General features: G+C 38.3%; 1 pseudogene; it reads left to right on the top strand.

Annotated features, from left to right (window-relative positions):
* Positions 1-210: 210 nt before the first annotated feature.
* LOC101035591 (actin, cytoplasmic 2-like) lies at positions 211-1,321 on the top strand (annotated as a pseudogene).
* Positions 1,322-23,976: the final 22,655 nt, after the last annotated feature.

Raw genomic sequence — 23,976 nt, 5'->3', positions numbered from 1 at the left:
GATCCAGAGACTCTGAGCAATGTCAACATGTCTGAGGATACCCATAGAAGATAGAGACCTTCCACACCAGACAAGGTACTGGCACAACCAAGCAGAATGAGATCCTCCTTCTTAACAGGCTCTTACATTGTCTCTATTGATAAAAAATAGAATACTACTCTCTGCTGCCACCCCACGGACCATGTCCCCCTGCTGCTCTGCAGCCGCGCTCTTCTGCTGGTCTCAATGCAAGAAGAGATTGCCGCACTCCTCATTGACAATGGCTCTGGCATGTGTGAAGTTGGCTTTGCTGGAGACAATGTCCCCTGAAAGTGTTCCTTTCCATTGTCTGGTGGCCCCGGCACAAGGGTGTGATGGTGGGCATGGGCCAGAAGGACTCCTATGTAGGCAACAAAGCCCAGAGCAAGCAGAACATCCTGACCTTGAAGTACCCCATCCAGCAAGGCATCATCACTAACTGGGATGACATGGAGAAGATCTGGCAGCACACCTTCTGCAATGAGCTGCGCATGGCCCCGGAGAAGCACACGATGCTGCTGAAGTTCTGAACCTCAAGGCCAGCAGAGAGAAGATGACTCAGATCATGTTTGAGACCTTCAACACCCCAGCCATGCTGTCTCTCTACACCTCTGGGCACACCACTGGCATTGTCATGGACTCTGGAGATGGGGTCACCCACATGGTGCCCATCTACAAGGACTACACTGTCCCCAATGCAATCCTGCCTCTGGACCTGGCTGGCCGGGACCTGACCAACTACCACATGAAGATCCTCACCGAGGGCGGCCACCACTTCACCACCGCTGCTGAGCAGGAGATCATGCACAGCATCAAGGAGAAGCTGTGCTAAGTCACCCTGGACTGTGAGTAGGAGATGGCCACTGCTGCATCCTCCTCCTCCCTGGAGAGCTATAAGCTGCCCAATGGCCAGGTCATCACCATCAGCAATGAGCAGTTCCAGTGTCTGGAGGTGCTGTTCCAGCCTTCCTTCCTGGGCATGGAATCTTGTGGCATCCAGGAGACCACCTTCGACTCCATCATGAAGTGTGATATGGACATCTACAAAGACCAGTACGCCAACATTATGCTGTTTAGTGGCACCACCATGTAGGCGGGTATTGCCCACAGTATGCAGAAGGAGATAATTGCCCTGGCACCCAGCATCATGAAGATCAAGATCATCACGCTCCCAGAGTGCAAGTACCTGGTATGGATCAGTGGCTCCATCATGGCCTCACTGTCCACCTTCCAGCACATGTGGATTAGCAAGCAAGAGTACCAGGAGTGAGTTCCCTCTCTCATCCACCATAAATGCTTCTAAATGAGCAAAAAATGGATGCATAGCCTTTGCTGCATGGGTTAATTCAGAAGTGTAAATTTGCCCCTGACAAATGCATACACCTCATGCTAGCCTCACAAAACTGGAATAAACCTTCGAAAAGAAATTTGTCCTTGAAGCTCGTATCTGATATCAGCACTGGATTGCAGAACTTGTTGCTGATTTTGACCTTGTAATCAAGTTAATTGTTCCCCTTGGTATTTGTTTAATACTCTGTACATATTTTGATTTAAACCCTTAGTACATGTAGCTTGCTCACTTCCTGGCTGAGGTAAGAACATGCTTGTGAAGACAAGCCCGTGGCTTGGTGAGTCTGCATGGCCAGCAGTCTCTGATCTGTGCAGGGCATTAATGTGTCAGGGCTTTGTGTTCTGGGATTTCTCTAGAGTCTGGCAAGGGCTCCTGAACCAGCAGTTTCTGTCCTAACTGTCTGCCAGGGTTGGAAAAGTGCAAGCCATAGGACCCCGTTTCCTTTCTTAGCTGATGTTTTCCTGCCAGAACACTGTGGGCTGTTACTTGCCTCGAGTCAGAAGCAGTTTGCATTTAAACCTGTAAATGTATTCATCCTTTTAATTTATGTAAGGTGTTTTTTTTTTTGTATGAAATTGTCAATTCTTTAAAGAGATGATGACAAATTTTGGTTTTCTACTATTATGTGAAAACATTAGGTCCCAGCAACACATCATTGTGTAAGGAAAAAAATAAAAGCACAGCTGTTAAAAAAAATAGTAGAATATTCTCCAGAAAGTATAGAATGGGACTATTTATTAATGTTAACTGTAAGATACCTGCAATTTTAAAGAGTGCTGTCTGATTAAGAGTTCCCCAATAGCAGAGCCTGAGAGAAGGAGTTATGAGCAAGTAATTTATTTGGAATGTAATCCTGGGAATCAGGAGTGAGAGTGAAGGGAGAATGAAATAGGGAAGGCTGAAAACTTGACAAAAGGGTACATTGTTCAGGTCATCATTGTAGGCAGTGGGGATTTGATTTCACTGATGTTTCAAGAGAACTGTATAAAATACCTCCTGAGTTGTGTATCTGAATGAGAAGCATGCAAATTTGGCCAACGACTCCAATCTCCTGTTGGTTGAGGCATTTCCCTCAGAGACAATGAACTTGCACAACCAAGCAAAAATTACATAGGAGTTACTGCTCTCACAACAAATGCTGGCAGCCGTTCCCAAGCACATCCATAGACAGGGTGGAGAGAATCTCAAAACTAAAGCACTTAACCAAGAATTGCCAAATATTTTAGTCTGTTAATATAGTGAGTCATTAAACTCAGCAAAGGGAAGAACACTCAAGGAAGTAGAATTATTAGCAAATAGAAGAGTATATGAAAGAAATAGAATCATATGATAACTTAGCATGTGACAAAAATGATATTCAATTTAAGTGATGAATAGATGGCATACTCAATAAATAAGAAAATGTTGGCTGGGCATGGTGACTCACACTTGTAATCCCAACACTTTGAGAGACCGAGGTGGGTGGGTCACCTGAGATCAGGAGTTTGAGACCAGCTTGGCCAACATGGTGAAACCCTGTCTCTATTTTTACAAATACAAAAATTAGCCAGCCATGGTGGCTCACATTTATAGTCCCAGCTACTTGGGAGGCTGAGGCAGGAGAATTGCTTGAACCTGGGAGGTGGAGGTTGAAGTGAGTGGAGATTGAACCACTGCACTCCAGCCTGGGTGACAGAACAAGACTCCATCTCAAAAAAAGCAAAAGAAAAAGAAAAAGAAAATGTTATTGAGATTGCTTCTTCACTCTTTACAACGAAAAGTAAATTACATTCGAAATAATGCTACTAGAAAAAAGTTTAATATTTTTCCAGTTTTGGCATGAGAAATAACTTTCTAAAAGTGACAAAATCCTAAAATCTATAATGAGAACTAGTAAATAACTTTACTGCAATAAAATTAAAAACATAGCAAAAAGATATGCAAAAGTGGGGAAACATTGCAATGCGTCTGGCAGCAAAAGAGCTAATCGTTTTAAATATGACTACAAATCAGTAAGAAATGACTGGTAATCCAACAGACAAATAGGCAAATAATATCGAGAATGTATATAAAAATTTAAATGCCTTATAAACAAGAAGAAAACACCAATAAACTTCAAAACCCTCATTCATAAACAGAAAAGCAAAATAATGAGTCACAATTTTATTTTTTGAGAATAACTTTTTAATTCTTATTTTATTTTATTTATAATTTCAGCTTTTATTGTAGATTCAGGGGTTACATGTGCAATCTCATTACCTGGGTGTATTGCTTGATGCTGAGGTTTGGGGCATGGTAGATTCCATCACCAGGTACTGAGCATAATAGTCAATAGTTAGTTTTTCAACACTTGTGCCCCTTCTGAACCATTGAGAATTCCTCATTGCTGCTGTCTTTATTTCTCTGCGAACCCATTGTTTAGTTCCCACTTTTAAGAGATAACACGTGATATGTGGTTTTCTGTTTCTACATTAATTAGTTTAGGATTATGGTCTCCAGTTGCATCCATGTTGCTCCAAGGCCGCAATTTTATTTCTTTTTATGGCTGTATAGCATTCCATGGTGCGGAACAATAGAGTTGCTTGAGTTTCTGATTTTTTCTGATTATCAATCTCCTGTCCAATGGGTAGTTTTCAGATATTTTTCTCCCATTTGGCGAGTTGTCCCTTCACTTAGTTGATTGTATCATTGCTTTGCAGACACTTTTAATTTTATGTTATCACATTTGTCCCTGTTTGCTTTGGTTGCCTATGCTTGTGGGGTATTGCTCAAGAAATTTTTGCCTAGACCAATGTCCTGGAATTTCTCCCCAAAGTTTTCTTGCAGCAGTTTAATGGTTTGAGGTTATAGATTTAAGTCCTTAATACATTTTGATCTGATTTTTGTATATGGTTAGAGATAGTGGTCAAGTTTCATTATTCTGCATTTGGATATCTCATTTTCCTAGCACCATTTATTGAAAACTATCTTTTCCCCACCGTATGTTTGTGGCACCTTTGTCAAAAACAAGTTCACTATAAATGTGTGGATTTGGATCTGTATTCTCTCTTCTGGTCTGTTGATCTATTTGTTTTTATGGCAGTGCCATGCTGTTTTGGTTACTATAGCTCTGTAGCATAAGTAATGTGAAGTAATGTGATTTCTCCAGTTTTGCTCTTTTTGTTTAGAAAAATTTTGGCTCTTCTGGGTCATTTGTGGTTGCACATAAGTTTTAGGATTGTTCTTTCTATATCTGTGAAGAATGTCATTGGTATTTTCATAGGGATCACACTGAATCTGTAGATTGCTTTGGGTAGTATGGATATTTTACTAATATCGATTCTTCCAATCCATGAACATGGAATATTTTTCCACTTTATTTTGGTGTCCTCCTTAATTCCTTTCATCAGTCTTTTATAGTTTTCTTTACAGAGATTTTTCACTTCTTTGGTTAAGCTAATTCTTAGGTGTTGAATTTTGTGTGTGGCTATTGTAAATGGGATTACTTTTTTATTTCTTTTTCACATTGTTCACTGTCGTCGTATAGAAATGCTACTGATATTTGCATGTTGATTTTGTATCCTGCAACTTTACTGAATTTGGTTATCAGCACTTACAGTTTTGTTTGTGTGTGTAAAGTCCTTAGGCTTTTCCAAATATATAAATATATTATCTGCAAATAGTGTTAATTTGACTTCTTCCATTACAATTTGGATGCCCTTTATATCTTTCCATTCTCTGATTTCTCTAGCAAGGACTTCCTGTACTATTTTGAATAACAGTGGTGAAAGTGGCATCCTTGTCACGTTCCAGAACTTAGAGGAAAGACTTTTAGTTTTTCTCCATTCAATATGATACTAGCTGTGCGTCTGTCATCTATAGCTCTTATTATGTTGAGTCATGTTCCTTATTTTTAAAAATATTTTATTTTAAGTTCCATGATACATGTGCAGTATGTCCAGGTTTGTTACACAGGTAAACATGTGCCATGGTGGTTTGAGGCACCTATCAACTCAATTACCTAGGTATTAAACCCAATATGCATTCGTTATTTTTCCTGATGCTTTCCCTTGTCCCTCCCCTGACTCTTCCTGACAGACCCCAATGTGTGTTGTTCCCCTCCCTGTGTCTATGTGTTCTCATTGTTCAGCTTCCACTTATAAGTGAGAACATGTGGTGTCTGGTTTTCTGTTCCTGCCTTAGTTTGCTGAAGATAATGGCTTTGAGTTCCATCTTTGTCCCTTCAGAAGATATTATCTCATGCCTTTTCATGGCTGTGTAGTATTCCATGGTGTGCATGTACCATATTTTCTTTGAGAGTTTTTATCATGTTGGGATGTTAAATCTTACCAAATGCTTTTTCAGCCCTATTGTATGTTATTTGTTTGTTTTCTCGATGCTTTAGGATTCTTTCTTTATCCTTGACCTTTGGGAGCTTGATATTAAATGCCTCGACATAGTCTTCTTTCAGTTAAATCTGCTTGGTGTTCTATAAACTTCTTGTACTTGGATATTGATATCTTTCTTTAGGTTTGGGAAGTTCTGTGTTATTATCCTTTGAATAAATTTTCTACCCTGTTTCTTTCTCTATCTCCTTTTTAAGGCCAATACTTCTTAGATTTGTTCTTTTGAGGCTATTTTCTAGATGCTGTAGGCATCTTTTTACTTTTGTCTCCTCTGACCATGTATTTTTAAATAGCCTGCCTTCAGGATCACTAATTCTTTCTTCTACTTGACAAATTCTGGTATTGAAAGACTTGCATGCATTCTTCTATATGCTGATTGTATTTTTTTTCAGCTCCAGAATATCTGTTTGATTATTTTTAATTGTTTCAATATTTTTGTTAGATTTGTTTAACAGTATATTAGTTCATTTTCATGCTGCTGATAAAGACATACCTGAGGCTGGGCAATTTACAGAAGAAAGATATTTAATTGGACTTATAGTTCCACGTGGCTGGGGAAGCTTCAAATTATGGCAGAAGGCAAGGAGGAGCAAGATCAATCTTACATGGATGTCAGCAAGCAAAGAGAGAATGCGGAAGATGCAAAAGCAGAAACCTCTGATAAAACCATCATATCTCATGAGAGTTACGCACTACCACAAGAACAGTGTGGGAGAAACCATCCCCATGATTCAACTATCTCCCACTTGGTCCCTCCCAAAACACATGGAAGTTATAGATTATGAGAGTAGAAATCATGATGATATTTGGATGGGGACACAGAGCCAAACCATATCACTCCCCTCCATCCTGGCCCCTACCAAATCTCATGTCCTCACATTTCAAAACTAATCAGATTTTCCTAGCAGACCCTAAACATTAACTCCTTTCAACATTAACTCAAATGTCCACAGCTCAAACTATTATCTGAGACAGGGCAAGTCCCTTCGACTTATAAGCCTGTAAAATTAAAAAGAAGCTAGTTATTTCATAGATACAATGGTGGGAAATAGACATTGGGTGAATACAACGTTTCCAAATAGTAGAAATCAGCCACAACCAAGGGACTACAGGGCCCATGCAAGTCTAAAATCCAGTGGAGCAGTCAAATCTTAAAACTCTAAATGATCTCCATTGACTCCCATATCTCACATCCAAGTCACACTGGCTGATGCAAGAGGTGGGCTCCCATGGTCTTGGGCAGTTCAACACCTGTGGCTTTGCAGGGTACAGCCTCCCACCTGGGTGCTTTTATAGGCTGGTGTTGAGTGTCTGTGGCTTTTCCAGGTGCACAGTGCAAACTGTCAGTGGATTTACCATTCTGGGGTCTGGGGGTTAGTGGCAGCCCTCTTCTCATATCTCCACTAGGTGGTGCCCCAGTAGGGACTCTGTGTGAGGGTTCTGACCCCACATTTTCCTTCTGCACTGCTCTAGCAGAGGTTTCCCATGAGAGCCCTACTCCTGCAGAAAACTTCTGCCTGGGAATCAAGGTGTTTCCATATATCTTCTGAAAACTAGACATACATTCCCAAACCTCAGTTCTTGACTTCTATGCACCCAAAGGCTCAACACCACATGGAAGCTGCCAAGGCTTGAGGCTTGCACCATCTGAAGCCATAGCCCAAGTTGTATCCTGGCCTCTTTCAGCCATGGCTGGAGCAGCTGGGATGCAGAGTGTCAAGTTCCTAGGCTTCGCATAGCTCAAGAACTCTGGTTCTGGCCCACTAAGCTACTTTTTCCTCCTAAACCTTCAGTCATATGTGGGTCGGACCGGCTGCCGTGAAGATCTCTGACATGCCCTGGAGACCTTTTGCCCACTGTCTTGGGGATTAACATTTGGCTCCTGGTTACGTATGCACATTTCTGCAGCTGGCTTGAATTTCTCCTCAGAAAAGGGGATTTTCGTCTCTATCACCTAGTCAGGCTGAAAATATTTCAAAATTTTATAACTTGTTTCCCTTTTAAAATGGATGCTTTTAACAGCACCCACGTCACCTCTTACATGCTTTGTTGCTTATAGAAATTTCTGCTGCCAGATATCCTACATCATCTCTCTCGAGTTCAAAGTTCCACGAATCTCTAGGACAGGAGCAAAATTCCACCAGTCTCTTTGCTAAAAACAAGAGTTACATTTGCTCCAGTTTCCAACAGGTTCCTCATCTCCATCTGGGACAACCTTAGCCTGGACCTTATTGTCCATATTGCTATCAGCATTTTGGGCAAAGTCATTCAACAAGTCTCTAGAAAATTCCAAACTTTTCCACATTTTTCTGTTTTCTGAGTCCTCCAAACTGTTCCATTTTCTGCCTGTTACCAAATCCCAAAGTTACTTATATATTTTCAGGTATCTTTTCAGAGTGTTCCACTCTACTGATACCAATATACTGCATTAGTCCATTTTTATGCTGCTAATAAAGACATACCTGAGACTGGGCAATTTACAAAGAAAGAAGTTTAATTGGATTTACAGTTCCATATGACTGGGGAAGCCTCATAATCATGGCAGAAGGCAAGGAGGAAAGAGTCCTGTATTACATGGATGGCAGCAGGCAAAGAGAGAAGGGGAAAGTTGCAAAAGTGGAAATCACTGATAAAACCATCAGACCTTGGGAGACTTATTTACTACCACAAGAACAGTATGGGGGAAACCACTGCCATAATTCAATTATTTCCCACTGGGCTTTTCCTACAACACATGGGAATTATGGAAGTACAATTCAAGATGAGATTTGGATGGGGATGTAGAGCTAAACCGTACCATGTAGGATTCTGAATTTCTTCTCTGTGTTATCTTGAATTCATTTGAGTTTCCTTCACACAGCTATTTTGTGTTCTGTCTGAAAGCTCATACATCTCTGTTTCTCAAGGATTGGACCCTGGTGGCTTATTTAGCTCATTTGTTGAGGTCATGTTTTTCTGGATGGTGTTGGTGCTAGCAGATGTTCTTCAGTGTCTAGGTTGAAGAGTTGGGCATTTATTGTAGCCTTCATTGTCTGGGCTTGTTTGTACCCAACCTTCTTGGGAGGGCTTTTCAGGGATAAAATGGATGGTGCGGGGGATGTGAGGGTAGTTAATGGATTAAAAAAAAATAGAATGGGTGAATAAAACATACTATTTGATAGCACAATAGCATACACTTAAAAATAACTTAAAGAATGTAACTGGATTGCTTGCAACTAAAAGGATAAATGCTTGAGCAATAACCCATACCCTATGATGTGCTTATTTTACATTGCATGCCTGTATGAAAACATTTTATGTACCCTATAAATATATATCCCTACTATGTACCCACAAACATTTCAAAAATTAAAAATAAATAAATAAAGCAACATTACTTTCGAAGAGGCAGTTCAAAATCAGCAATTTCTATTCAGAATTTTCCAGTGCTTCAAGAAAAACTTGCTGGGTTGAATGAAGGGTAGAATAAATAATGAATTCTAGAAATATTTAGGAATACATTCAAATTTTAGCACAATGCTACTTGTATTTGTGCAAAAAAAAAAAATGCCCCAAACATAAATCATTAAAACAAGAACAAAAACAACAAAAATACCTTCAAAGTTTCCTGGTTTTTCAAATTTCTTTTTTTTTTCTCCCACAAAGACGATCACTGGTGAGCTGCTTTTGACCAGATAGAAAAAGGACAACTGGCATTTAACTTGTCTGCTTGATGATGCTTTTTAGACTGTCAAACAGTAGTGACTTCCAGGCCTGTGGTAGAATGTTCCTGTAAACAAAATTCTTGTTTCCTACCACTGACTCTTCATCTTAAGATATTAGAATAATGCTTAACCACACAATATCAAATAGCCATGAGAATCGTAGAATTCTTAAGAGCTGGTATTAATACATTACCAGTTCTGAGTGCTCTCATCAATGAACAGACTACACAAACTGACAGATATAACCACAAAAGTAAAAATCTTTCAAATTTTCCTCTATAGCTGATCTTTTAATACTAACCATAATCTTTCTTTTGAAATCATTTTATAAATTTATAAAGAAATATAAACCCACCCCTAATTATGTCACCATGTAGATCACGCTAGTTCATTTCTCTCATTTCTTAAGTTTTCATATTTTTCCCCAAGAATAAAAAAAATAGTAAATGCCAATGCAATCCATGTGTGTCTTGGGAAAAAAATTCAAATTCTTGGTCAAGACACTATATTGAATGTAAATTAATACCACAGGGAGGAAAAAATGGTTTTTTGATTGTGAATGGCCACTAAAAATAATCAAAATTATCTTAGCTGCATCTCACATCTTGATAGCTATATCTCTTTACCAGCTCAAGTGTTGTGTCACCTTATTCATCTTGAAAATGGGTCACTGATTACAGAAGCTGTGTTTGAGAAATTTCCTGGCAATAATGTTTCTAATATGATCTATCACTAACTGATTTTATTACCCTCAAGTCGAGTGCCCTACACTTGGTGATTAGCTAGTCAAATTTACCTCTTTGTATAATACCAGAAGTCATGTTGAGAAATAACTGAACAGTGTCTCAAATGTGTCTTGTCTTCACTTACACTTTCTATATAAATCTTATTTATTATATCACATTTCAGACAGCTTTATTGATATATAATTCACAATTACATTCATCCTTTTAAAGTATACAATTGAATTGTCTTCAGTATGTTCACAGATATACACAAGCATTCTCAGAGTCAGTTTTCAAATATTTTCATCACCTAAGAAGAAACCCTATAACCTTAAGTATTCCTTTCCTCTTACCCCATTTTTTTTTCCAGCCATAAGCAACCACTAATCTAATTTAACTATATATAGATTTCTCTGTTCTAGACATTTTGTATGAATTGAATTATAGACTATGTTGTCTTTTGTCATTTGTTTATTTCACTTAGCACAATGTGTTCCAGTTTCATCCATGATGTGGCATATGTCAATACTTCATTACATATTAAGACTGAATAATATTCCATTGCATTAATATACTATATTTGTTTATCAATTTATCAGTTGGTGGACTTTAAGATTTTTCTACATTTTGGTTACAATAAAAAATTGTAAATATTTATGTACAACTCTTTGCGTGGGCATGAATTTTTATTTCTTTTGTGTATACAACTAGAAGTGAAATTAATACATCATATGGTAGCTCTATCTTTAACCTTTTGAACAACTCCAAGATTGTTTTTCAAAGTATTAGGTTTGTTAAAAAGTAATAGCCATTTTTCCAAAACCATTCAAGACATAGGCATAGTCAAAGACTTCATGATTAAAACACCAAAAGCATTGGCAACAAAAGCCAAAATAGACAAATTGGATCTAATTAGACTCCAGAGCTTTTGTACAGCAAAAGAAACAATCATTAGAGTGAACTGGCAACCAACAGAATGGGAAAAAGTTTCTTGCAATCTATCCATCTGACAAAGGGCTAATATACAGAATCTACAAAAAAGAAGCAGATTTACAAGAAAAAAACAAACCCATTCAAAAGTGGGTGACAGATATGAACAGACACTTTTCAAAAGAAGACATACATGAGGCCAACAAACATATGAAAAATGCTCATCATCATTGGTCATTAGAGACATGCAAATCAAAACCACATTGAGATACCATATCATACCAGTTAGAATGGCGATCATTAAAAAATCCAGAGACCACAGATGCTGGAGAGGATGTGGAGAAATAGGAACACTTTTACACTGTTGGTGGGAGTGTAAATTAGTTCAACCACTGTGGAAGACAGTGTGGTGATTCCGCAAGGACCTAGAAATAGAAATTCTGTTTGATCCAGCAATCCCATTACTGGGTATATATCCAAAGAATTATAAATTGTTCTATTTTAAAGACACATGTACATGTATGTTCATTGCAGCACTGTTTTCAATAGCAAAGACCTGGAACCAACCCAAATGCTCATTGTTATAGACTGGACAATGAAAATGTGGCACATATACACCATGGAATACTACATAGCCATAAAAAACGATGAGATTGTGTCCTTCGTAGGGACATGGATGAATCCAGAAACCATCATTCTTGGCAAATTGACACAGAACAGAAAATCAAACACTGCATGTGTTCACTCATAGGCAGGTGTTGAACAATGAGAACACATGGACACAGGGAGGGGAGCATCACACACAGGGGTCTGTTGGGAGGGCCAGGGGAGGGTCAGCAAGGGGTGGGAAGGTTGGGGAGAGAGAACATGGGAAGAAATGCCAGATATAGGTAATGCGGGATGAAGGCAGCAAACCACCTTGCCATGTTTGTACCTATGCAACAATCCTGCATGATCTGCACATGTACTCCAGAATCTAAAGTACAATTTTAAAAAAGAATATATGCAAATATATATATAATTACCATTTTTTCATGGAAAGTAATGGCAAAAATAGGAATTGCTTTTGTGCCTACCTAATAGATGTACCATTTTATATTCCCACCAAAAGTGTATGACTTCTAATTTTGCCACATTCCTGTCAACATGTTATCCATTTTTTAAATTTTAGCCATTCTACTGGGTATGAAGTAGTATCTCATTATAGTTATGATTTGCATTTCTCTAATGACTAATAATGCCAATCATTGTATTAGTCCAGTTTCACAAAGCTGTAATAATACTATCTGAAACTGGGCAATTTAGAAAGAAAAGTGGTTTAATTGACCCACAGTTCTACATGGCTGGGGTGGCCTCAGGAAACTTAAAATCACAGTGAAAGATAAAGGGGAAGCAAGGCATGTCTTATATAGTGGCAAGAGAAAGAAAGAGAAAGAGAGAAAGAGGACATTCCAGAGTTTAAAACCATCAGCTCTCATGAGAACTTCCTCACTACCATGAGAACAAACGGGGGAAACTGCTCCCATGATCAAATAACTTCCTAACAGGTCCCTCCCTTATGTGGGGATTACAATTCTAGATGAGATTTGGGTAGGGACACAGAGGCAAACCATATCAAACCAGCTCCTTCTCTGTCTAGTTTGTTGAGCGTTTTAATCATAAAGTAATGTTAAATTTAATGAAATAATTTTTTAACATCTATTGAAATAATATGTTTTTTGTTCTTGGTTTTGTTAATGTAAGGTATCATATTTATTTATTTGCATATGTTGAACTATTATTTCATTCCTGGGATGAATCTCACTTGATCCTGGTAAATGATTTTTTTTTTTTTTTTTTTTTTTAATGAGAGGGAGTTTCGCTCTTGTTACCCAGGCTGGAGTGCAATGGCGCGATCTCGGCTCACCGCAACCTCCGCCTCCTGGGTTCAGGCAATTCTCCTGCCTCAGCCTCCTGAGTAGCTGGGATTACAGGCACGCACTACCATGCCCAGCTCATTTTTTGTATTTTTGGTAGAGACGGGGTTTCACCATGTTGACCAGGATGGTCTCGATCTCTTGACCTCGTGATCCACCCGCCTCGGCCTCCCAAAGTGCTGGGATTACAGGCTTGAGCCACCGCGCCCGGCCAGTAAATGATCTTTTTAATGTGCCCTTGAATTCTGCTTGCTTGTATTTTATTGAGGATTATTGCATCTCTATTTGTCAGTGATATTGGCCTGCAGTTTTCTTTCTTTCTTTTTTGGTTCTGTCCTTGCCTGGTTTTGTTATTAGGGTAATGTTAGCCTCATAGAATGAGTCTAGAAGTATTCACTTCTCTTCGATTTTTTTGAAGAGTTTGAAAAGTGGTATTAATTCTTCTTTAAATGTTTGCTGTAATTCTGCAGTACTGGCGTTTCCTTTGGTGGCAGACTTTTTGTTATGGCTTTGATCTAATTATTCATATTGGTTTGTTGAGGTTTTCTATTTCTTCATTGTTCAATCTTGGTAGGTTGTATGTGTTCAGGAATTTATTCATTTCTTCTGGGTTTTCCTGTTTGTTGCCATGAAGTTGTTCATAATAGTCTCTAGTGATTTTATTTTTTATCTCTATGGTTTCTGTTTTATCTCCATTTTTGTTTTTGATTTTGTTTATTTGGGTTTTCTGTCTTTTTTTTTCCTTAGTCTTGCTAAAGTTTGTCAGTTTATAATTTCAGAAAACCATTTTTTTAATCCTCTGTATTTTAATCTCAGTTTTATTTATTTCTGCTCTGATATTTATTCTTTCTTCCTTTCACTAATCTTGGGTTTCATTTGTTCATGCTTTTCTATTTACTTCAGGTATATCATTGGAGTATTTATTTGAAGTCTTTCTACTTTGCTGATATAGGCATTTATTACTATAACCGTTTTTCTCAGTACTGTTTTTGCCATATCCCATAAATCCTGTATGTGGTATTTTCCATTTTTATTTATTTTAAGAAATGTTACATTTCCCTCTTAATTTCTTCATTGACTCATTTGTTGTTCAGGAACATGTTTAATTTCCATGTGATTGTGTATTTTCCAAAGTTCCTCTTGTTATTGATTTCTAGTTTTCTTCCATTGTAATCAGAGAAGATAATTAATAGGATTTCTACATTTTTGAACTTATACAGGCTTGTTTTCCAACCTAATCTATAACCTGTTTTGGAAAATCTTCCATGTGCTGATGAAAAGAATATGTATTCTGCAGCAGTTGAGGGAAATATTCTGTAAATACCAGTTAGGGCTATCCAATCTAGTGTATAGTTTAACTTCACAGTTGCTTTGTTGATTTTCTGTCTGGATACTCTGTGCATTGCTGACAATGGGGTGTTAAAGTCCCCTACTATTATTGTATTGCAGTCTATTTCTCTCTTCAGATCTATTAATGTTTGTTTTATACACTTGAGAGATTTGGTGTTACTGCCTAGATATTTATCATTGTTACAAGTATAAATTGACTTCTTTATTACTATATAGTGATCTCCTTTGTCTGTTTTTACAGTCTTTTACCTGTAGTCTATTCTATTTAAGTATAACTACTCCTGCTCTTTCTTGGTTTTCACTCTCATTGAATATTTTTTACCTCTTCACTTTCAGCCTATGTGTATTCTTTCCTTATAGGTGAAGTGGGTTTCTTGTAGGTAGCATATAGTTAGGTCTTCTTTCTGCATCCATTCAGCCACTCTAAGCTTTTTCATTAGAGAATTGAGTCTAAATTTGCAGTCAGCATTATTGATGAGTAATACTGACATTTTTTTGCTTATTTTCTGGTTGCTTTTTAACTTCTTTTCCCTTCCTACTTTCTTACTATCTTCCTCTGTGGTTAAGTGATTTTCTCTAATAGTATGTTTTTATTTTTCATCATTTATGTTTAGCAAATCTATCATAGATCCATTGAGATTACCATGAAGCTGACAAAAAAACAACTTATAAATAACAAGTTATTTTAAAGAGATGAGAATTTATCTTAGATCACAAAGAAAGAATGTAAAAAGGAAATACCCTACATTTTAACTGTTTATCCCCCATTTTGACTTTATGCTGTCTCAATTTACATATTGCATATTTCCTTTCTCTTAACAGGTTGTAGATATTACTGGTTTTGATACTCATCTACTGGTCTTTCTACTAGAATAATGAGAAGATTGCTGACTACAGTTACAGTATTAGAGTATTCTAGATTTATCTACATATTTAATTTTACCAGTGGCTTTTATACCTACAGATGTTTTCTTATTGCATGTTAGTGGGTTTATTCCTGAAATCTTAATTCTAATTTATTGATCTCTATTGGCTATCTGTGTGCCAGAACCATGCTATCATCATGACTGTTGCTTTGTAGTAAGTTTTAAAGTCAGAAAGTGTAAGTCTTTCTACTCTGTTCTTTTTCAAGATTGTTTCATGTATCTCATTTAGACCCTGTGGTTGGTCATTGCTTAAAACCAAAGCATTATAACTCCGAGATAGAAATTCCTATGTGACACAAGCTCCCACATGTGACGTGCAAGTGCAGTGTTGTGTATGCATGTGTGCATATGTCATAACATCATCATGGTAGTGACATTCCATGACCTTTACCATAATCTATTGGTTAGAAGCAAGTAACAGGTCCCTCCCATACTCAAGGGTAGCAGGTTATCCAGGGCATGAGCGTAGGAACTTATCTAGGGTTTGTCTGTTACATATCAATGCATTTTCTGACATCTATCTAAATGTAAACAGTAACAACTTGCCCTTTTCCAAATTATCCTTCCATGAACATCTTTGACAAATTCAGAAAATACCTAGTAAAATTAACTAAAAAAAGGTAACGAATAAGTGTAGCTCAAAAATTTCATTCTGAAAAAGCACTCACAAGAATAAATATAAATATATGTACATGGAAACACATACACACGCAAACATATGCCAAATGTATTAAGTCACCAGTACTATGAATGATTATGATTCTAATAGTTTAAAAAACACGATTTGTCCTTATACTGAGAAAATGAATTGAAAGAAGAAAATCATCTAGATGATTTATTTCATCATTTTTCTAAGTCTTCTACCAGTTTCCTAGTCTTTGACCAATTTCCCTATTTTTACCTGTCACGATTCATTTTGCTGAATTATCTGGCTATCAGGCCATGATGGTTAATTATGTGTCAACTTGACTGAGTTAAGGAATACTTGGACAGCTGATTAAACATTATTTCTAGGAGTGTATATGAGGGTGTCTCAGGAAGAGATTAGAACTTGAATCAGTGGACTGAGTAAAAACGACCCACCCTACTAGCACGGGTGGGCATTATTCAATTCATTGAGGACCCAAATAGGAAAAAAAAAAAACAGAAGAAAGGTAAATATTCTCTCCTTTTTTGAGCTAAACCATCCATATACCCCTGCCCTTGAACACCAGAGATCCTGGATCTTTAGCATTTGCAATCTGGGGCTTATTATCAATCAGCAAGCCCCCTAGTTTTCAGGGGACTCTGGACATGGACTGAAATTCACTACCACCTTTCCTGGTTATTTAGCAGATTTAGGAGGCTTCTCTGTCTTCATAGTCATATGAGCAAATTCCCATAATAAACCTCCCCAATATGCCAGGTCAAGTGTACATTTCACCTTGTCTTATCAAACTACTCTCCTAGTATTTTTATAGTTTCAGATCTTACAGCTAAGTCTGTAATTCATTTTGAATTGATTTTTGTATATGGTGAAAGACAGCTGATCCAATTTCATTATTTTGCATATGGCAATCCAATTTTTCCAGCACCATTTATTTATTGCAAAGGATAGCCTTTTCCCAGTGTAGTATGTTTTTGTTGATTTTGTGAAAGATCAGTTGGTTAGATATGAGGCTTTATTTCTGGGTTCTCTATTCTGTTCTCTTGATCTATGTGCCTGTTTTTATATCAGTACTATACTGCTTTGGTTATTATAGCCTTGTGATGTAATTTGAAGTCAGGTTATGTGATACCTCAAGCCTTGTGCTTTTGTGCTTTTTAGCTATTTGGACTGTTTCTGTTTCACATGAATTTTAAGAATTTTTTTCTAAGTTTATAAAAAATGCCATTGGTATTTTGATAGAGATTGCAGTGAATCTGTAGACTGCTTTGGGCAGTATCATCATTTTAATAATATTAATTCTTCTGATCCATGAGCATGGAAGATTTTTCATTTGTCTGTGTCATATGCAATTTTCTTTCATTAGTGTTCTGTAGTTTTCCTTGTAGAGAGCTTTAAAAATCATGGTTATATCTATTCCTAGATAATTTTTTGCAGCTATTGTAAAGGGTAATGACTTCTTTATGTGTTTCTCTGCTTGATCGCTATTCACGTACAGAAATGTGTACTCTTAACACTTGATTGGATAAAGAAAATATGGTGTGTGTATATATATATATATATATATATATATATGTATATATATATATATAGTATTTTATGCTCTGTGTGTGTGTATATATATATATATATATATATATATATATACACACACACACAGAGCATAAAATACTATTCAGCTATAAAAAAGAATGAAATTATGTGTTTTGTAGAAACATGGATGGAACTGGAGGCCATTATCTTAAGTTAAACAACTCAGAAACAGAAATTCATATATCACATGTTTTCACTTATAAGTGGAAGCTAAATAATGTGTGCACACAGACATAAAGTGTGAAAAACATAGACACTGGGGACTTGGAAGGGTGGGAAGGGTGAGGGGGAATGAGGGATGATACGTTACTTATCATCAACGTACATTATTTGAGTAATGGATATATAAAAATCCCTGACTTCATCACTATGCAATATATCCACATAATGAAACTGTACTTGTACCCCTTACATTTGTGCAAATTTTTCAAAACTGTGTTTATTTCTCAATGTAGATGCCACACCTGAGTCCCATATGTAGTCTGCCCAAAGTGTGCAATAGGGAAATTGTACTTTACATTAAAAACATAACTGAAAATTGCTTTGTGGTTAGCACTGAAGCTCTACATGTTTTGCAGCCCCTTTTCTGTTGGGTGGTGTGTTCTTGCACTTTTTCCCTTTATTAAAATAGCAGAAACATCTGTGTCTCCACTGTCAATCAGTACAATCCTTTATGAGTCCCAGATTTACAAATAGTATCAGTTACATGCAGTCAACCTTATTCTTGGTCTTATTAATTACTTTCCATCAACTTATCCCTCAGGCGTTTTGGTTACAAACGCATGCTGACAATCAACAGTAATGGTTTTAAGTTAGTTATTTGATAAGTAGGTCTTTTGCGAAGAGTTTCTGGTTAATTATTTAAAGAATATGTGCCCCTGAAGGCTTTGCTTGTTTTTCTGTGTTAAGTCATATTCACTCGCCCATAACTGATTCTATGCTATTCCCTCTTTTCTCTTCCTTGCTACAGAAATTTTAGGAGTCTAAGATCCAGGGACTCTTAGGTGCATTGCATTTTTCTAAACTTTTGTATGACAAATTCACTCCAAGTCTTAGATCAGCTTCTGATCTTAAAGACTCATGTTGTTCTGTGTGCATTTCTCTGACATTATTTTTTTTAAAAAAGTATAGAATATATTTTCACAATTCTCTTATCTTCAATGGGTTCTCCCTCCATCTCAGTTTTGGGGGAAGATGATGATTAATGAATCACTAAAATGAGTAAGACCAGCAGTTCACAAGGGGAAAGGGTATATTAAGAAACCTTCTATTCAAAGATTGTGGGCAAATGATGTGTGAAATTGTTGACAAATTGCCTTCATTAAGTTTTTGAAGTGGTCTTTTTCATATATTTGGCTTCTTTTCAAATATAACTATGCAGATTTTTAAGACATTCACTCTTGAGTCACAATCTGTGATAATGTTTGTCCTTGAAAGCCTTTATTCTTGGAAAAAAATGTGGTAGAAAGTTTAAAATAGTGTTCTTCTTGATAGTATTTACATGAGCAATACTCATTTCTGAACAAAACATCAATTAAAATTCTGCCCTATTATCTCCCAGATGCACAAAAGGAACAGGAATGAAATATAAAGATTTTTCTGTAAATCATTGACCTCTCAATAACAAAGTTCTTTCAACCAGGGGCTCCATAATGACATTAAAAATTATAGTACATTCCAGTACAGCTGTCCCTTTCAGTGTTGTGCAGTGTAGTGCACAAGACCATAGCCTGGAGTCTGACTGCCAGAGGCTCACAGCCCAGCTCTTCTGCTAACCAGGCAAGTGACCTCAGGCAAACAGCTTAATTTCTGTGTCTCCCTATCCTCATCTGTAATTGAAAATAATAATCTTTACTTAATGAGATTGTGCTGATAATTAAAATTTAACATAAGAGTATGTAAAGAATACCTAGCCTTTATCTATAATAGCACACAATAGGCTATCAAAAATGGCTACATGTACTGTTATACATTAGAGACTCAGCAGAAACTTTGGTCTAAACTTTAAATTTGAAAACTGAACATCACGAATGTTGGTAAACTTTTATTTTTATCTCTTAGAGCATTATTTGAAGACCTCACTTTTGGTTCCTACATGACCTGTCCATATTTAGTCATTTTTCTCCTTGGGGATCATTTTAGCATAGGATAGATAATTATAATAACATATTTTTTTTTTTTTGAGACAGAGTTTCGCCCTTGTTACCCAGGCTGGAGTGCAATGGCGCAATCTCGGCTCACCGCAACCTCCGCCTCCTGGGATCAGGCAATTCTCCTGCCTCAGTCTCCAGAGTAGCTGGGATTACAGGCACGCGCCACCATGCCCAGCTAATTTTTGTATTTTTAGTAGAGACGGGGTTTCACCATGTTGACCAGGATGGTCTCGATCTCTTGACCTTGTGATCCACCCGCCTCGGCCTCCCAAAGTGCTGGGATTACAGGCTTGAGCCACCACGCCCGGTGCAATAACATATTAATGTAATGATTTCTACTTCTTAAAGGCTTTCCTACACATGTTCTCTTCTTCCTCCCACAACTCTGCAGTATGTAAAACACCAGACAGGTAATTACTGCTCTATGATAAGTTTTGAATAAATGAATGAATAGATCCTAGTTTTCCAAGTGAGAGAACCAAATCACAGAGAGGTAAAGTATCTTGGTCAAAGACAGATCCAGCAAATGTCTAAAAGTATGTAAATATCCATACAAACAAACTTGTGTAGGCTCCATAGTAAATAGGTGTGAAATGGGAGAGTTCCCTGACCTCCCTTGCAGGACATATGACAGGGCATGGCTTGTCTGTTCTCCTACTGCACCTGTGCAAACCCCTTATGGAAGGGGGAGCACACAGATGGGCAGGTGCAGGAGCCTGGGGCAAGTGCTTTTGGGCCCTGGCCCCATGGTGGCCTCCGGGAATGGATGCCTGTGGCTTCTGAAGCCCTGCTGGGCATGCTATAGTGCTCTTTTAGCTCTGCCATCTGCAGATGGCTTAAGTGTTAAACAGCTCAGTGCCCTATTTGTACCCCAGTCCTTGTCCAACGTCTAGGAAGAATCACACACGGACTTGAAGGATGGTGAACACAGGGATTTTATTGGATGATGGAAGTGGCTCTCAGTGGGATGGATGGGGAGCTGGTAAGGGGATGGATTGGGAAGATGATCTTTCCTTGAAGCTCTACTATCCCATGGCCGATCTCCTCTCCAGCTGAGCCCAGCTGAACTCTTGATGTTCAGACACTCTTTCTTTTCTCTCCTTCTTTGCTGCACCACTCTTGTGCTCCTTTGCCCTGCTCATCTGCTCTTGGAGCCTTGGGTTTTGGGTTTATACAGGATAAGGGGCAGGGGGGCATGGTGGACCAAAAAGTAAAATTGGGGCACAAAAACAGAGAGGCCTCTTCCCATTTAGGGAAGTCTGCAAGTTTCCAGACTTGGGGATAGGGCATTTTCCCAGGAACTGCCCTCTTTTACCCAGTATTTCCGTCTCCTATTTGTTTCAGGTTCATTGAACAGAGCACATGCTTCCTTATAGTTCAGAATCTGAAAAAACATAGAACTTTGACTGAGATCTTTAAAGAATCTGGTATCATTTTCCAAAATTAGCTGCATTTTCCAGTCATCAGTTTTGCAAATGAATACCCTGTAATCTGAGATGTGGGCCTAAACATAGACTGAATCAGTAAGTAAAATGTCTATTTGTTTTTAATCCATGGTTAGGAAGAGTTCTATGTAAATTCCTGCTCATTTCTCATTGTTGTAGTCTATGCACAGTTCTCCTCTTCCTTTGTGTGGGTCTTGCTTGTTTACTAAGTGTGTTATCTTGGAGCTTATGTCTCAGGATTGAATTTATGCCAGGCACAGTGGCTGATGCCTGTGATCCCAGCCCTTTGGGAGGCTGAGGCAGGTGGATCGCTTGAGGCCAGGAGTTTGAGACCAGCTATGGCAAAACTCCATCTCTACTAAAATTACAAAAATTATCCAGGTGTAGGTGACACATGTCTGTGGTCCCAGGTACTCAGGAGGCTGAGGCGGGAGAATCGCTTGAACCTAGGAAGCAAAGATTGCGGTGAATCGAGATCACACCACTGCACCACTGCACTCCAGCCTAGGTGACAGAGGAAGAATCTGTCTCAAAGGAAAAAAAGATTGAATTTAGAGTTTTAACCCTCCTGTTTGACTCCTGGTATGCTCTTCAGTGTTCAAGCTTGCTGAATTTCAGTAAAAGGAGCAGCAGCAATAGTCAGGCATTAACGCCCAGCTTCACGGGTCACTATTAGACTAACCAAAGCATCACGTGCCAATAGTGACCTCAAGTATTTTCTAAATCCAGAGATTTGAATGTCATAATGGGCTAAAACATTCATATCCACATGTTCCCTTGGCTTGAGAGTCCAGAAGCTCCTAAGATGCAAACATACAGGGAGTGTGTTTTGAGTGTGTTTTTACACGGGAGGATTTGAGAGTATCAGTTTCGAAGGAAGGTATAACTGTGGTGTTTCATGGTGGGTAATTCATCTCCAAGCATCTAGAACAGAAGCAGATCTTCTCTAGTGATGGTTAGACGTAGAAGCAGAGTATCTCAAAGGGCCTAATTCTTAATCCATAATCTAGAGAAGCTGACATATATGAATAGAATCAATTCCATGGACTTGCTGCCTCATGACACTCCTGGGAGACTTGTGCCCGGATGACTCACAAGGTGAATTAGGGAAGAGGAATCACCAGTTGTCACTATAGGTATATCAAGTTATATACATGTTATCAGCATTCTACCAGTGGCTGCCTAGCTGTTAACTACTTTACAAATGCTTGGACTAGTAGCCCTGCTGTTAACTATAAGTTACGTATACGTAGTCAGCATGCTAGCACTGACAGCCTAGCTGTTAACTGTGCAAATGCTAGGACTAATAACCCTGCTGTTAGCCACTTAATTTGCAAAAGTCACTCCATGGCCCTCAGTTTCCTTCTCTGTAATCTAATAGTAAGAACAGTTTGCTTCCTCTATGTGTATACATTCTGTGATCACTTACCACCGCTCTTCTTTTCTTCCACAAATTCCTATCAGGCTGTGAGTGGCAATTCTGTGTATCTTGCATTGAATTTCTTTTACGTTGGACATTCATGTTTACTATATTTCTCTGATGGCAAAGACCTTTATGCACTGGGGCTAGTGAGAAACACCGAAGCATCTGCCCCACCTAGGGGCAGCACTGTGTATTAAATTGGAAGTAACTAGTGGGCAATATTCAGCTATTAATCTGAGCTTTAGAAGTCAAACGCAGTGACCAGATGCGGTGGCTCATGCCTGTAATCTCAGCACTTTCGGAGGCTGAGGCAGGCTGATCCTTTGAGGTCAGCAGTTTGAGACCAGTCTGGCCAGCACAGCGAAACCCCGTCTCTACTAAAAATACAAAAATTAGCAAGGCGTGGTGGCACACACTTGTAATCATAGCTACTGGGGAGGCTGAGGCACAATAATTGCTTGAAGCTGGGAGTCGATTACAGTGAGCCAAGATCGTGCCACTGCACTCAGGCCTGGGCAACAGAGCGAGACTGTCTCAAAAAATAAAAAAAGTAGTAAATGTAAGCACAGCTTCCACATCTCCAGGCTACTCAATTGGCTTTCATTTTGAAACAATGAAGTTTCTTTTTTTTTCTTTTTTTTTTTAATTGTACTTTAGGTTCTGAGGTACATGTGCAGATTATGCAGGATTTTGCATAGGTACATACATGGCAAGGTGGTTTGCTGCCTCCCTCCCCATGTCACATATATCAGGCATTTATCCCCATGTTATCCCTCCCCAACCTCCCATCCCCCCACTGTGCCTCCCCTGGCCACCACAACAGACCCCAGTGAGTGATGCTCCCCTCCCTGTGTCCATGTGTTCTCATTGTTCAACACCTGCCTATGAATGAGAACACATGGTGTTTGATTTTTTGTTCTTGTGTCAGTTTGCTGAGAATGATGGTTTCCAGATTCATCCATGTCCCTACAAAGGACACAAACTTATCCTTTTTTATGGCTGCATAGTATACTATGGTGTATATGCTCCACATTTTCCTTGTTCAGTCTATCATCGATGGGCATTTGGGTTGGTTCCAGGTCTTTGCTATTGTAAACAGTGCTGCAATTAACCTATGTGTGCATGTGTCTTTATAACAGAACAATTTGTAATCCTTTGGGTATATACCCAGTAATGGGATTGCTGGGTCAAATGGAATTTCTATTTCTAGGTCCATGAGGAATCACCACAATATGTTCCACAATGGTTGAACTAATTTGTACTCCCACCAATATTGTAAAAGTATTCCTATTTCTCCACATCCTCTCCAGCATCTGTGGTCTCCAGATTTTTTAATGATTGCCATTCTCAGTGGGGTGAGATGGTATCTCAATGTGGTTTTGATTTGCATTTCTCTAATGACCAGTGATGATGAGCATTTTTTCATATGTTT

This window comes from Saimiri boliviensis, chromosome 1, assembly GCF_048565385.1.
Source record: "Saimiri boliviensis isolate mSaiBol1 chromosome 1, mSaiBol1.pri, whole genome shotgun sequence".
NCBI classification, from domain to species: domain Eukaryota; kingdom Metazoa; phylum Chordata; class Mammalia; order Primates; family Cebidae; genus Saimiri; species Saimiri boliviensis.
Note: the sequence above shows the minus strand (reverse complement) of the source record. Positions and strands in the feature narration are given on the sequence as shown.